Source organism: Trachemys scripta, chromosome 2 (genome assembly GCF_013100865.1).
Source record: "Trachemys scripta elegans isolate TJP31775 chromosome 2, CAS_Tse_1.0, whole genome shotgun sequence".
In the NCBI taxonomy this organism is placed as follows: domain Eukaryota; kingdom Metazoa; phylum Chordata; order Testudines; family Emydidae; genus Trachemys; species Trachemys scripta.
Window position 1 is genome coordinate 74,548,047 of NC_048299.1, and position 14,308 is coordinate 74,562,354.

The following is a 14,308-nucleotide window of genomic DNA, read 5'->3' on the forward strand; positions in this document are numbered from 1 at the left end:
GGGGCTTTTCCTGTGTGGCAGTTCAGAACATCCGAGCTCTTACTGCTGTCCAGAGCGTCAACAGAGTGGTGCACTGTGGGATAGCTCCTGGAGCTATTAGCGTCGATTTCCATCCACACCTAGCCTAATTCGACATGGCCATGTCGAATTTAGCGCTACTCCCCTCGTCGGGGAGGAGTACAGAAGTCGAATTAAAGAGACCTCTATGTCGAACTAAATACCTTCGCGGTGTGGACGGGTGCAGGGTTAATTCGATGTAACGGCGCTAACTTCGACATAAACGCCTAGTGTAGACCAGGCCTAAGAAATGGGCAACATTATCTCCTGTAAATGTGAACAAACTTGTTTGTCTTAGCGATTGACTGAACAAGATGTAGGACACAGTGGACTTGTAGGCTCTAAAGTTTTATATTGTTTTGTTTTTGAGCACAGTCATGTAAAAAAAAAAAATTCTACATTTGTAAGTTGCACTTTCACAATGAAGAGATTGTACTGCAGTACTTGTATGAGGTGAATTGAAAAATACAATTTCTTTTGTTTATCTTTTTTACAGTGCAAGTATTTGTAATAAAAAATAATATAAAGTGAGCGCTGTCAACTTTGTATTCTGTGTTGTTATTTAAATAACAAATTTGAAAATCTAGAAGATATCCAAAAATATTTAAATAAACGGTATTCTATTATTTGTGTGATTAAAACTGCGATTAATCGTGATTATTTTTTTAATCTCACAATTAATTGTGATTAATTTTTTAAATCATTTGACAGCCCTAAACATTTCATTCCAAAAGAAAATGATGAGTGTATGAAACCGGGAAACTGTGTTGCAATTTTAACTATACTATTCGTCAGTCACTACTGATCAAACATTATTATAAGTAGTGTAATACCAGCTCTGTTTTTAGAAGGAGAGAGAGAACTTACTCTGATTTTAAAGGAGAGAGGAAAAAACCCCAAGGTCAGATGCTGCTCTGTTACACTGGAGTGTAGCCAAAATAACTCCACTGAAGCCACAGGAGGGACTTCCTGCCCCAGGCACTGCAGCCTCTGGGGTCCCAGCGCCAATCAGGTTTGGCCCAGCTATCATGATGTCGGGAGTCCAAGTATGCCAAATTTGAGTGAGTGGCTTTGTAAGCCCATGAGCAGGGTCACAACTCCACTCACACAAATTTGGTCCAGTCAGGGGGGCAGGGCCAAACCCAAGCCCCACTGCAACCCCAGAGGTTGCAACATCTGGAGCAGAGAGCCAAGCCCAGTCAGCCTCACAGCACAGGAGCTGCAGGAGCCACCACTGTGGGGTGAGTGCCAGGCAGGACCGCCCCCAGGGCGGGGGGCAGGATCTGACCGAAACCAAGGGCCTCCACCTCCAGACTTTACTGGGTAACGATAGGCCATAAATATTTACAAATGGCTCCTAAGCCCAAAAAGGTTGAGAACCACTGTTTTAGGGGGAGACAAAAATAAATATAAACTCATATCACCAAGGCAAGCCGTTTCATTGGGATCCTGAATTTTAGTCAGATTAGAGTATTTCTGTAGGAATTTTGCAAGATTGGATTATAACTGTATTATATCTAGGAAATCCCTCTCTCCTTATGTCAGACAGTTCTAATACTCTGGTGGGGAAGTGGACAGAAATTCTAACCCGTTAGCATGTAATGATTGTGCTGTGAGGTTTTTTTAATGATCAGCTTCATTATAGCACTGCCAAGCACCAGTATAGTTATGTTGGAGGAGGCACTTTCATAAGCACCTGTGTTCGGGTTCTGGAAAATATTACCTTTATGCTGAAATGGCTCATGCTATACACTGTAGATTTTTTGTTTTGTTTTTTGTTTTAAGACAATGGAGTGTAGTAAAATTCTGTGTGGATCTTTTGTGTGAATTGTCAGTGTGGAAAAGAGTGGCTTTCGCTTGTTAAAAGTATCTGCAAATGCTGCCGCTTTTTCTGTCTGTCTTTCTTGGCATTGGGGTAATTAAAAAATAAGTTTTAAAATTCTCCATAGACTTAATCCTCAATAGTGGACAAGAGCCATTAACGTGTTGTGCTGAATAGGGAGGAATTTATGCAAGTACTTAAGTGCTTTCCTGGATCAGGGCCTAAGTGCTTAGGGTTCTGAGATCTGAGCGTTATTCCTGGCTCTGCTTCTGTCTTGCTGTGTGACCATGGGCAATTACTTTACCTCTCTGTGCCTCAGTTCCCCGTCTGTAAAATGCGGGGGTAATGATGCTTGTCCATCTTCAAAAAGTGCATTTAGATCTATGGATGGAAAATGCTATATGAGCACTAAAGATAGTATTGTACATTGGGCTGTTGTAAAACAGATTTGAGAATAATCCAGGGTTCTCGTGTGTTGGTGGGGCTTTGAAGTATTAAGGGAGGTGATACTCTCTCTTCTCTTCCCATGCATTTAGATCTGGAAAGTGCTTTTGATATCTGGAATATGTGTATATATACATACTATATAATTCTGAAGGGAAGCATTTGGTGGATTGAGTAAAAGTCCATGTTGTTGAACGTTACTTCTTTTTTCACTGCCAGATACATCTTATTTCTTTGGGGAAGATGTAAGAGAAAGCACACATACATTATACACCATTTCTCATTCCCCTTGCCTCTTAAGTAGTAGTGAATATTCTGAATACAAAAGACAATCTAAATGCTGTTAAAGTATGCCTAAATCAGGAGTCGGCAACCTTTCAGAAGTGGTGTGCTGAGTTTTCCTTTATTCACTCTAATTTAAGGTTTTGCGTGCCAGTAATATATTTTAACATTTTTAGAAAGTCTCTTTCTATAAGTCTATAATATATAACTAAACTATTGTTGTATGTAAAGTTTAAGAAGCTTCATTTAAAATTAAATTAAAATGCAGAGCCCCCCGGACCAGTGGCGAGGACCCAGGCAGTGTGAGTGCCACTGAAAATCAGCTCGCATGCCGCCTTTGGCACGCATGCCATAGGTTGCCTACCCCGGGCCTAAATGTAGCTGTGCAGGAAGGCAGAGCTTTATTTGCTGTGGGGAACTATAATTACATGAACAGTTTGACTCTTCATCAGGGTGGATTTGATTTAAATCACTAGTCAGGAAGGCTCGATTTAATCAAGGATTTCTACATAAAAGTGCATTCTGTAATATGCTGCTCAAACAATTTCACTTTTGTTTCTACTGCCTGTCCCTCCCTTCTCACATTTATCTCCAGACTTCTTCTCCTTGTCCAGATCTATTCCGCCCCCAACAATCTTCTATTCATTGAACTTTTTGAAACTTTTCAAAGAGAGTAAGGGATTCACTCTGTATACATAAATTTGCAGAGGGACAATAGGGTTGAGGTCTGTTATTTCTCACCTCAAAATATTTATTTAAAAACATTTTTGCTGTTAACAAGCATGTTATCTCTGGAGACATAAATCCACAGTTTGAGAACTGTAAAACTAAGCATCTCTGATGGTATCTTCTAGACTGAGCACTGAGTCCCATTGGGTAGAGAGAGAGATTAATTTAAATAATCTATACAGAAGCCCCTGGAACCTCATAAGATTGGGTCCCTAATCCATGAACTATTGGAACTCATCTACAAAACTTTTCTTAAACATTACATGAATATATTGTCTCATACTATAGAATTAGAAGTTATAATCTCTATTCCATGATGAGACATATATCAAAGATATATCTTAATTAAAACTATCTTTAGATAGGTTTTTCCTCAAAAAGCATTTTATCAAAAAAATCCGATTTTAAATTAAAAAAACATTTTTTTAATCCACCCTGCTCTTCATAATTTAAACACAACCATAGTGATTCATTAATAGATTTTTTGCTGCTGTTTACTTGGTTTTAAAGAAAAAAACAAAGCGATATATGTAAACTGAAATACGTACTTCATGCACTATGTTCGCTTGTCAGTGTTACACTATGAAATTATGGTATAAACATACTATGGGCCCAATCCTGTATGCCTAACTAAACCAAAAGCCCCATTGACTTGCACAGGAGTTTTGCCTATGCTAGGAGTGAGGAATCAGTCCCTGTATGTAATTATCAGAACATCTAATCACTCAAATACATCTGTGTATGGAATGCCAGTGATTTATAGACTGGTTACAGGTATGCAGTCTGGAAATCAAGAGTACAGTATGTTTACATTAAGAAAGATCATATACTATAAATTTGCCATGTGCCATTTTAAAAAATTTACACCTCATTTCTAAATTTATCTTTAAGCATGTGCTCGTCCCATAACCTTACTTTTTAAACATGTGCTTAACTTAATGTCCTAATTAGGCATGCTTTCCTGAATTAAGGCCTTAGATACTATCATGAAGGGTGCTATGGAAAAGCCTAAGATAAATAAGCTTTCTGACTCCTAGCAACTAGTTCAGCTAGTGATGTGTCATAGTTGTTATTTTCAGAGTCAGTAGGAATGGTTTGTTTTGGACAATCAGAACAGAACTAATATGGATTGGATTTTTCATTTGGTTTAATTCTTTAAAGAGAAACCATTAGTTTTAAATTAGCTTTTCCTTTACTTTAAAAACAAGTGACCAAGGGAAAACCTGCTCTTCAGACTGATTTTGCTTCCCCATCTTGTATACTCTCTGCCTGTGAATAGCCAGTTTAATCAGAAACCAAACTTAATGGATTAAATACTTTTCATGCTCTTACTGCAGGCCTTCACCTCTTTCCCTGTTGTAAGTTAAGAGGCTCCAATAAGATCCTTTGGCAATAAGTATTTACAGTATCAATGAACCACAATATTCTTCACTACCAGATTAGGTGAGCTTCTTGCATCACCAGGCGAGGGAATGGCAGGCATGAGCAGCAGTTGTGATGAGATTTGCGGGAAACACTTTGAGCAAAAAGAGGATGTGAACAGTAGAAAGCAGAGCCAATATTTTTTGGCTGCACAAAGATGACCATTTTAAAGAGCTGTTGTAATCAGCAGACTGACTACATCAAAATGGCATCATCTTACTCATCCTTGTGTGACTCCAACTCAGTGATTATATAGCAACTTGGTGTAAGTGCTAAGTATATTGTATCCACTTACTATGGCAAGTCTTGACCTATGTCCCCCTTTCACTTCTCTCTCGCCCCAGTCCCCTCCCATCTTCCATTATTTCCAGCAATTCATGCTCTTTCCCTCTGTTTCCAGTGTTGCTATTGTTTCCCCTGTCCTACAGATCCTTTCCACCTGCCTATTGCTCTAATTCCCTTCTCTCCTTTGGTTTTAAACTCCATGGATGAGCAGTCTTCTCCCTTGATCGCTCCTCCTCCAGTTCTTTGAGCTCATGCATTCTGGCCTTCGCCGTGTTCAATCCACTGAAACTGCTGTCCTCAAACTAACAGCCTATGCAGTCAGTTACTCCATCTTCCCCTCCTCCACAATCCTCACAGCTGTTCCATGGTTATGAGGCTAAGCATGCTTAATGCTCCTTCAGCCTTTCTTCATAAGCTTTTCTGCTCTCATTCCCTTCACTGACAGAGTCCCCCAGGGCTCAGTCTTTGGCTTTCTCACTTTGGGTGATCTTCTTTGAGACCACTTGATTCAACTATCATATCTACACCCCAGGCTCTCAAATCTCTCTCTCCAGCTCCATCTTTTTGGTAATCTGTGCAGTCCCACATCTCCGTCTGTCTCTAGTTATCTTCTTTCAGATGTTTCTATCCCACCTCAAGCTCTGTATGTCTGAAATCAAACGTACAGTATTTTTTACCCATACCCTTGCTCCTCTGTCAGTTCATTACCCGAGTTTGTGGATTTGGGATACTGTAAGCGAGTGAAAAGTTTAAGTCCAGTAACAGTTCTAAAATCCACCCTTTCTTCTCCATCCTTGTTAAAATCCTGCTCCTTGTCTTGGTTGACAATTCTACCTCTTCCTTTCTGGGTGTTTAGGCCACTCAGATCTATGTATATAGGTATCTCTGTTTTAGCTACCCCATGCTGATATGTTCTATCTCCTTCTCAGAGAAACACACATTAGCTGTACTTGCAGGCTGTTGTGCTAAGGTTGCTATAGGAGGAGTTCCACTTGCATATCAACTGAGTGATGTCTTAGGATGGATGGATCCTAAAATAGCCACTACTGGTCATAAAACAGTCCCTAGGTTCAGAGGTCATGTGAGGATTGTTTGTATTCATTAACCCTGTCACAAATGCTACGTCAGTTAAATAAAACATTTCTTGACTCCAAAATTTTTCAAAAGCTATTTAATATACTAAAATACCTGCCATTGCCTTGTACCCCCAAACTTTTCCAGCAGAATTCCACATGCTGGATAATTGCATTGGGTCTGGAGCCAGCAACTGGAGTGGCTGAGATGGATGCACCTCTGAGCTTAGCAAGTGGATTCTTTCAGCACCTATTTCTAATTTGTAAAAAGGTTCACACATCACCTTTAAAAGTAGTCTGTGCATGTAAAATTGAATAATAATAAAGCAAATATTGCAAGCTTGTAATGACAAACACACAATACAAGACAAAGTAAGACACGTCTCAAAAGACATAATGGTAGATCAACTGTATCAGATACTGTTCCTTCTATACAAACAGCCCATGGACTTGCAGACAAGTGTATAGGTATGATGATGTCACCATACTGGCCTTGGGGTTTAAGCAATGAGTGAATAAAGAAGATTAGGTTAGCAAGAATTGTACTACCTAGTTTCTAGTTGCAGGCTCTTCTGAACAGTGACAATATGTGTATAACAACTGCCACAGTGGGTTTCCAATCCTGATTGGGGCTTTTGGGGCATTACACTGGTCTACAATTTTTGAGAAGTCATCTGCTTCAGAGATAAAATGTGCTATTTATTATGTATTTTGATGTGCTGAATTCAAATATGACAATTAAAACAACTGATTGGCTACTGTTTCTAAGATATTTAAGTTTTTACATTTTATGTCTATGTATATTGTGTAGATAGTAGAGTTTTAATCATAAATTGTAAACCTAGGTCTTTTCATGTGGTTATGTTGCTTTACATGATAATATTTCACCTGTCCTGTTTATGTAACACTTTTTAAAAATCAGCAAAAGAGTTATATAAATAAAATTTATTATGAAACAAAAGGCAAAAAACTATTATGTACATAGTTTAGTCCTATTCAGTGTCTACTCGGCGCTTCTTGGCTTGTCTCTTGTATTCATTAAATGGAGCATCTCTTGTCACTGTCCAGCAATAGTCTGCAAGCATTGATGGGCTCCATTTGCCCTGATAGCGTTTCTCCATTGTTGCAGTGTCTTGGTGAAATCGCTCGCCGTGCTCGTCGCTCACTGTTCCGCAGTTCGGTGGAAAAAAATCTAGATGAGAGTGCAAAAAATGTATCTTTAGTGACATGTTGCAACCAAGGCTTTTGTATGCCTTGAGGAGGTTTTCCAACAAGTTGTCTGCCTTGTTGTTTCCGAGAAAATTTATTGCCACTAACTGGAAGGCTTTCCATGCCGTCTTTTCCTTGCCACGCAGTGCATGGTCAAATGCATCATCTCGAAGACATTCACGAATCTGAGGATCAACAAAGACACCTTCCTTTATCTTAGCTTCACTTAACCTTGGAAATTTTCCACGGAGGTACTTGAAAGCTGCTTGTGTTTTGTCAATGGCCTTGACAGAGTTCTTCATCAGACCCAGCTTGATGTGTAAGGGTGGTAACAAAATCTTCCCTGATTCAACAAGTGGTGGATGCTGAACACTTTTCCTCCCAGGCTCCAATGACTGTCGGAGTGGCCAGTCTTTCTTGATGTAGTGGGAATCTCTTGCACGACTATCCCATTCGCAGTTGTTTCATGTTGTCATAAGTTTCCTTCATATGGACTGCATGACCAACTGGAATTGATGGCAAAACATTGCCATTATGCAGTAAAATAGTTTTAAGACTCGTCTTCGATGAATCAATGAACAGTCTCCACTCATCTGGATCGTGAACGATGTTGAGGGCTGCCATCACACCATCAATGTTGTTGCAGGCTACAAGATCACCTTCCATGAAGAAGAATGGGACAAGATCCTTTTGACGGTCACGGAACATGGAAACCCTAACATCACCTGCCAGGAGATTCCACTGCTGTAGTCTGGAGCCCAACAGCTCTGCCTTACTCTTGGGTAGTTCCAAATCCCTGACAAGGTCATTCAGTTCACCTTGTGTTATGAGGTGTGGTTCAGAAGAGGAGGATGGGAGAAAATGTGGGTCCTGTGACATTGATGGTTCAGGACCAGAAGTTTCATCCTCTTCCTCTTCCTCGTCTGACTCAAGTGAGAGTGATTCTGGTGCATCAGGAACCGGCAGTCCTTCTCCGTGGGGTACTGGGCGTATAGCTGATGGAAAGTTTGGATAATGCACAGTCCACTTTTTCTTCTTTGACACACCTTTCCCAACTGGAGGCACCATGCAGAAGTAACAATTGCTAGTATGATCTGTTGGCTCTCTCCAAATCATTGGCTCTGCAAAAGGCGTAGATTTCCTTTTCCTGTTCAACCACTGGCGAAGATTTGTTGCACAAGTGTTGCAGCATATGTGTGGGGCCCACCTCTTGTCCTGAGCTCCAATTTTGCAGCCAAAATAAAGTTGATGGGCTTTCTTAACCATAGTAGTTATACTGCGCTTTTGTGATGCAAAAGTCACTTCACAACAAACATAGCAGAAGTTATCTGCACTGTTCACACAAGTACGAGGCATCTCTGCTCACTTTGGCTAAACAGAAATGTGTCCCTTTGCAAAATCAAACACTGACAAATAAGAGAGCACGACACTGTATGATTTCTAGAGCTGATATAGGGCAATTTGTTCAGCAGAGTGATGTAAGCTTTGTTATGATTGCATCATCCATGACTTCTAGGAATAAAATGATGCAATTCATATCATGGATGACACAATACCAGCTTCAGATTGCATCATTCATTGTTTTGCCTAAAAAGCAAGTACTGTCCAAACCCAGTCATAAATTTATTCATAGATCCAGTCAAAGATTTATTTTAGTCATTTCTGGTTTAAATTGAGATCCCTTCCCTTTATAACTCACTTATCCTCTGCCATTCCCAAGTCAAGGGTCGTATATACTGACCAAATAGCATATCTTGAAAACCAGAGCCAATCAACAATTTTAAGCATCATTTTTGTTCTCAGTGACCCAGAATTAGTAAAGTTTGACTATATTTATTTCAGAAGCATTTTGGCTGTAGAGCAGTGTTATCACATCTTGAGGGTTCTGTTTTAGAGTAATGTTATATGGTCTCGTTTAGTAAGATTATGTAGCTGCTTTAGTTTACGAATAGGACTGGAAGGTTCATTACACGCTAATACAATGCTCTGCAATACTTATTAGCTTTTCCAAGAAGCAATCAGTTACGGTGTTTTTCTAAACCTTATCCTGATGTGACATTTGACCAGTTTATTGTGGTAGTTGAAGACACTCATTTTTACTGTTTAATTAGACTGATACCTGCTTTCCAGAAAACCCAGCACCTGCATTCTTTCAGGGTTAGCTAGGGTTACCATATCTTAATTTAAAAAAAGGAGGACACTCCACGGGGCCCCGGCCCCGCCCCAACTCTGCCCCTTCCCGCCCCTTCCCCAAAGTCCCCACCCCAACGCCACCCCCTCCCCTGAACGCTCCGCCCCCTGCTCCTCCCCCTCCGTCTCCCCTGCTTCCCGCGAATCAAATGTTCGCGGGAAGCCTGAAACAGGGAGGCAGCAGGTAAGCTGGGGCTGGGGCGGTGGCAGGGCACTAGGAGGCACAGCCCAGTCCGGCCCCCCCCCGGCCAAAGGGCTCTGGCCCCCGGCATCTCCTGCCCGGCTCTGCTCAGGCCCTGGTTCCAGCCGAGCGGCTCCGGCCCGCCCTGGCCCCGGCGGCTCCGGCCCAGCTCGGCTCGGGCCCTGGTTCCGGCCGAGCGGCTCCGGCCCTGGCTGAGCACCACCGGCCGGCGGCACTGGTCCTGGCCGAGCACCGCCAGCCCTGGTTCTGGTTCCGGCCGAGCGGCTCCGGCCCGCCCTGGCCCTGGCGGCTCCGGCCCAGCTCGGCTTGGGCCCTGGTTCCGGCCAGGCGGCTCCGGCCCTGGCTGAGCACCACCGGCCGGCGGCTCCGGCCCGGCACCGGCCCTGGCCGAGCACCGCCAGCCCTGGTTCTGGTTCCGGCCGAGCACCGCCGGCCCCAGCGGGTCGGGCACTCCCGGCCCCGGTCCCAGAGGCTCCTGCCCGGCTCGGCTCCGGCCTGGTTCCGACCGAGCGGCTCCGGCCCGGCACTGGCACCGGCCCTGGCCGAACACGGCCGGCGCCTGCAACTCCGTCCCCAGCGGCTCCAGCCCAGACCCAAGCCCCACGTCCCCTCCCTCCCTGTTTTCCCGGACATGTCTGGCTTTTTGGAATTTCCTCCCGGAGGGGGATTTGAGGACCAAAAAGCCGGACGTGTCTGGGAAAATCTGGACGTATGGTAACCCTAGGTTAGCCTCACCACTGGACACATCAGGACTAATCAGTGCTGCCAACTCTCATAATTTGTTCATTAGTCAGGGAAACTCAACCTCCCCCACCTCCTGTGAATATTGGGATGGCTCTTCTCAGTCCCACACCTCCCCTCTTCCTCCTTGCAGCACCCAGCCTGGAAAGGAGGAGAAGGGAAACCAGTTGCAGGCACCACAGGCCTGAGAGAGGGGTTGAAGAACCCCAGCAGTTGCAGGTGGGGATGGAGGGCCAGAACTGACGTAGGAGCTCGGGGCAGTTGTGGGCACAGGATTAATTTGGGGATTGAGGGCAGAATTTGTTGCTGAGCAGGGAAATGAGCAGATGTGGAGGTGAGAGAGCTGCAGTGGGACCCAAAATCACATTACTCAAATAACTTGGGAGAGTGGGCAGCACTAGTTGTAGCGCATGTGCTGCGGGGCGGCAGGCAACGTTCAAAGCACCCAGCATAACCTCTTTTTAAAATGCCTCATGATTCTAGGGCCAATCTCATGATGTTTTGGGGTCTGATTTTTTTTAACCTTTGGGGTTGTCAGTACTGCTCCTGATTCCTTCAGCAACAAGTTACATCCAATTGTCAGATTCATAGAATGTTTATATGGCTAACTAGGCCTGGAAGGAGTCATAATTCATATTCCATAAATTAATATTATTCAGCATCAGACCCACCTAAATCTTTGTGAGAAGAGTATGCACATAATCAGCCAAATAATGAAGCTATCGATTTGAAATTTGTGCAGGCACTGGCTAATCCATTGACCCATCCATGGTTAGCTGGAGATACAATATGATCACTAACATAGATGAGAGAATTGTTGTGCTAAGAAAAGGCCAGTTAAAAAATACAAATCTTGGTCTCATTGCTGTAGCCAATGTGGCTTCTGGGAAAGTCAGAACTGTACATCATAGCATGCATTAAATCAGCCAACCTCCATGCATTAATGTTATATGTCCTTGTTGTCTTACAATAATGGGGATCAGAGGCCCTTTTCATCTGGATAAGCTAGTGACATTTCCTCTATCAACATGTATGGCTGTGAGGCTTAAACATAGCTCTTCTTTAAACAAGAGCTGTGACTACGTAATTGCATTTTTTGGTTATCAAATACCAGCTATTGTATCCGTCAGAGAATTGATAAAACTGGATTGTAATTAATTACTGTTACTTGTGGAAAATGTTGGGTGAAACCTTGACGCAGCACTTCCAGTGAGATTTTTGTGAACACTTTTAAATTTCTAATTGTAGTAACAGTAGAAAATATCTCCCTTCTTTCTCTGCAAGAAAGCCAGTGTAGCTGCTTCAAAGTGTATATGATTCCCCAAGGCAATTACAATGCAGAAAAGCTTTCCACACCCTTCTCACCCTCTTTCCCTTTCCAGATATAAATAAGGCCTTATCCACACTGGGTATTTCATCCGTAGCAACCAGTGCAGACTCTCAGCCCTTTACATATCTACACTAGAAGCTGCAATATGCACCAATGCAGCTTACCCCTGCTTGAAACTTGGATAAGCTGTGATTCACACTAGTGCAGTTTGTAGTGACTTTGCCTATCTACACTAAGAGCCAGATTCACAACTGATGTAAATTTGCATAGGTCCACAGTCCCCCAATATCTACCTCACCAATTTACACCACCTGAGAATGGGACAGTACTGCTTTGCACAAGTGCAGCTGCAGTAGTGATTGGTCATCAATGGCTAAAACTGGGGCTAATCCCTAGCCTAGACAAGTTCTAAATGTTGCACATTCCTTTAACTGAATGTAATGACACCTAAACAGTCTGACTAACATTTTCCGCCACAAGTGATCTGTGTCTATTAGATAAATCCGACTTCATTACACCATCCGTGTTACTCATGCAGCTGGGCTGGCTGGTTCCTGACTCACTTGGCTTCCTGGAAACCATGTTGCCATTTCTCTGTGTCAGAAGAATCTCATTGTGTAAAAATATGAACCTTGATGACTAAACTATTTTTCAAACACCACTTCATTCTAAAGCTTTTGATAGCTTTCTTTAAAGAGACACTGTCATCATAAAATATGGTCAGTACAAACATCTGTAACTCTTCTAAGGTACTATACCCACCCCTGAATCCCTAGATCATTTTTGTTGTCATATTGTATTATTATTATTATTTTATTTGTATTGCTGTAGTGCCTTGGAGCCCTAGGCATGAACCAAGGAACCCATTGTGCTAGGCTGTACAAACGCAGATCAAAAAGACAATCCTTGCTCTAAAGAGCTTACAATGGAACCATATTTTCCTATTGTGGGTTGTCTGTTTTTTTTTTCTTTTCCTGTTTCCAAGAAAGAATCACACAAACGCTCAGGGAAACGTATCAACTAAGGCCTTGGCTACACTTGCAGATGTACAGCGCTGTGAGTTAAACCTGACTTCGTGCAGCTGAGTAGGGAAAGCGCTGCAGTCTGTCCACACTGACAGCTGCCCAGCGCACTGTCGTGGCCATATTTGCGACAACTGCAGCGCTATTGGGAGCGGTACATTATGGGCAGCTATCCCACAGAGCACCTCTTCCCATTCTGGTGCCGTGGGTTGTGGGCGTGGGTGCGGGGCATTCTGGGTCCTGTCCCAACGCCCCACGATGCATCGCTTCGCATCCCAGAAATCCCTTTGTTTCCGTCCACCTTTGGCGCCGACTTTCAACGGTTTCTGTGCAGCGCGATCTGTCTGCAGGAAATGGAGCCCGAACTGCTGAGGCGTATGCTGACTTATCTCGCCAGCACGTCACGTTTGGCTGTCAAACTATCCCTTAAGATCCAAAGTGACAGTGAGAGTAAGGAGTCCAACGATGCTATTGAGCCGCGTAACGCGTACGACACAAAATTGCTTGTGGCATTCACGGACATGCTCAGCACCGTGGAACACCACTTTTGGGCTCGGGAAACAAGCACCGAGTGCTGGGATCACATCGTCATGGAAGTCTGGGATGATGAGCAATGGCTGCAGAACTTTCGGATGAGAAAAGCCACTTTCATGAGACTGTGTGAGGAGCTCGCCCCCACCCTGCGGCGCAAGGACACGAGATTGAGAGCTACCCTGCCAGTGGAGAAGCGGGTGGCTATTGCAATCTGGACAGCTACCGGTCGGTCGCAAACCAGTTTGGAGTGGGAAAGTCGACCGTTGGAATCATGTTGATGCAAGTTTGCAAGGCCATTAATCACTAATCATTAATCGACTTGGCCGAAAACAGCATCCCCGCGGTTATGTCCGCGTGCTGTGCCCGCCATAATATTTGTGAAGGGAAGGGTGAAGGCTTCACTCAGGCATGGACCTCTGAGATTCAACACCTGGAGGCTGAATTAGCACAGCCAGAGAGCAGGGCTATTACAGGGGCCCAGCACGGGGCTGCAAGGATTAGGGATGCCTTGAGGGAGCAATTTGAGGCTGAAAACTAGCAATGATATCTGGTGCCCTGCACGGGAGTGAAGTGCAGTAGTTTCAATCTTTAGGAATCTGTGTTTGCTAAGCTGACAAGCAAACTTGCAGTGCCTGTTTATTTCCTGGGGTAAGGAGTCTTTTAATTTATGCAATAATAAAGAATGTTTTCAAAGCCAAAAACTCCATTTATTGAAAAGAAAAAAAAATTATTTATTAAAAAGAAACGAGGGGGTGGAGTGGGGAACGGTACAATCACAGATTCGCATATGTCCTGTCTGGTGTGCTGTGCAGTGAGTGCTGCATTTCAGGATAGCTATACTGCATGGTGATGGGGGTTGAGTGCAGAGGGTAAGGGTCGTGGTTTTCAGGGCTGGGTGGTGAAGATACTGGTGTTGGAGGCAGCGGGTGGCGTGAAGAACAGGGAAGTTGGGGAAAGTGGGTTGGA

The 14,308-nt window shown here is 43.5% G+C and overlaps 1 protein-coding gene across 6 annotated transcripts in view; it reads left to right on the forward strand.

Annotated features, from left to right (window-relative positions):
• The window catches only part of NOD1 (nucleotide binding oligomerization domain containing 1), a 57,311-nt gene that overhangs the window by 7,633 nt on the left and 35,370 nt on the right, over window positions 1-14,308 (forward strand). Inside the window, exon 1 of one of the 6 annotated variants that reach the window (XM_034760884.1) lies at window positions 1,275-1,298. The exons of the other annotated variants lie outside the window; for them this stretch is intronic. The gene's annotated coding sequence lies outside the window, so the exon portion shown is untranslated. Of the gene's footprint in view, window positions 1-1,274; window positions 1,299-14,308 lie in introns of those variants that run through there. 6 annotated transcript variants of the gene reach the window in all.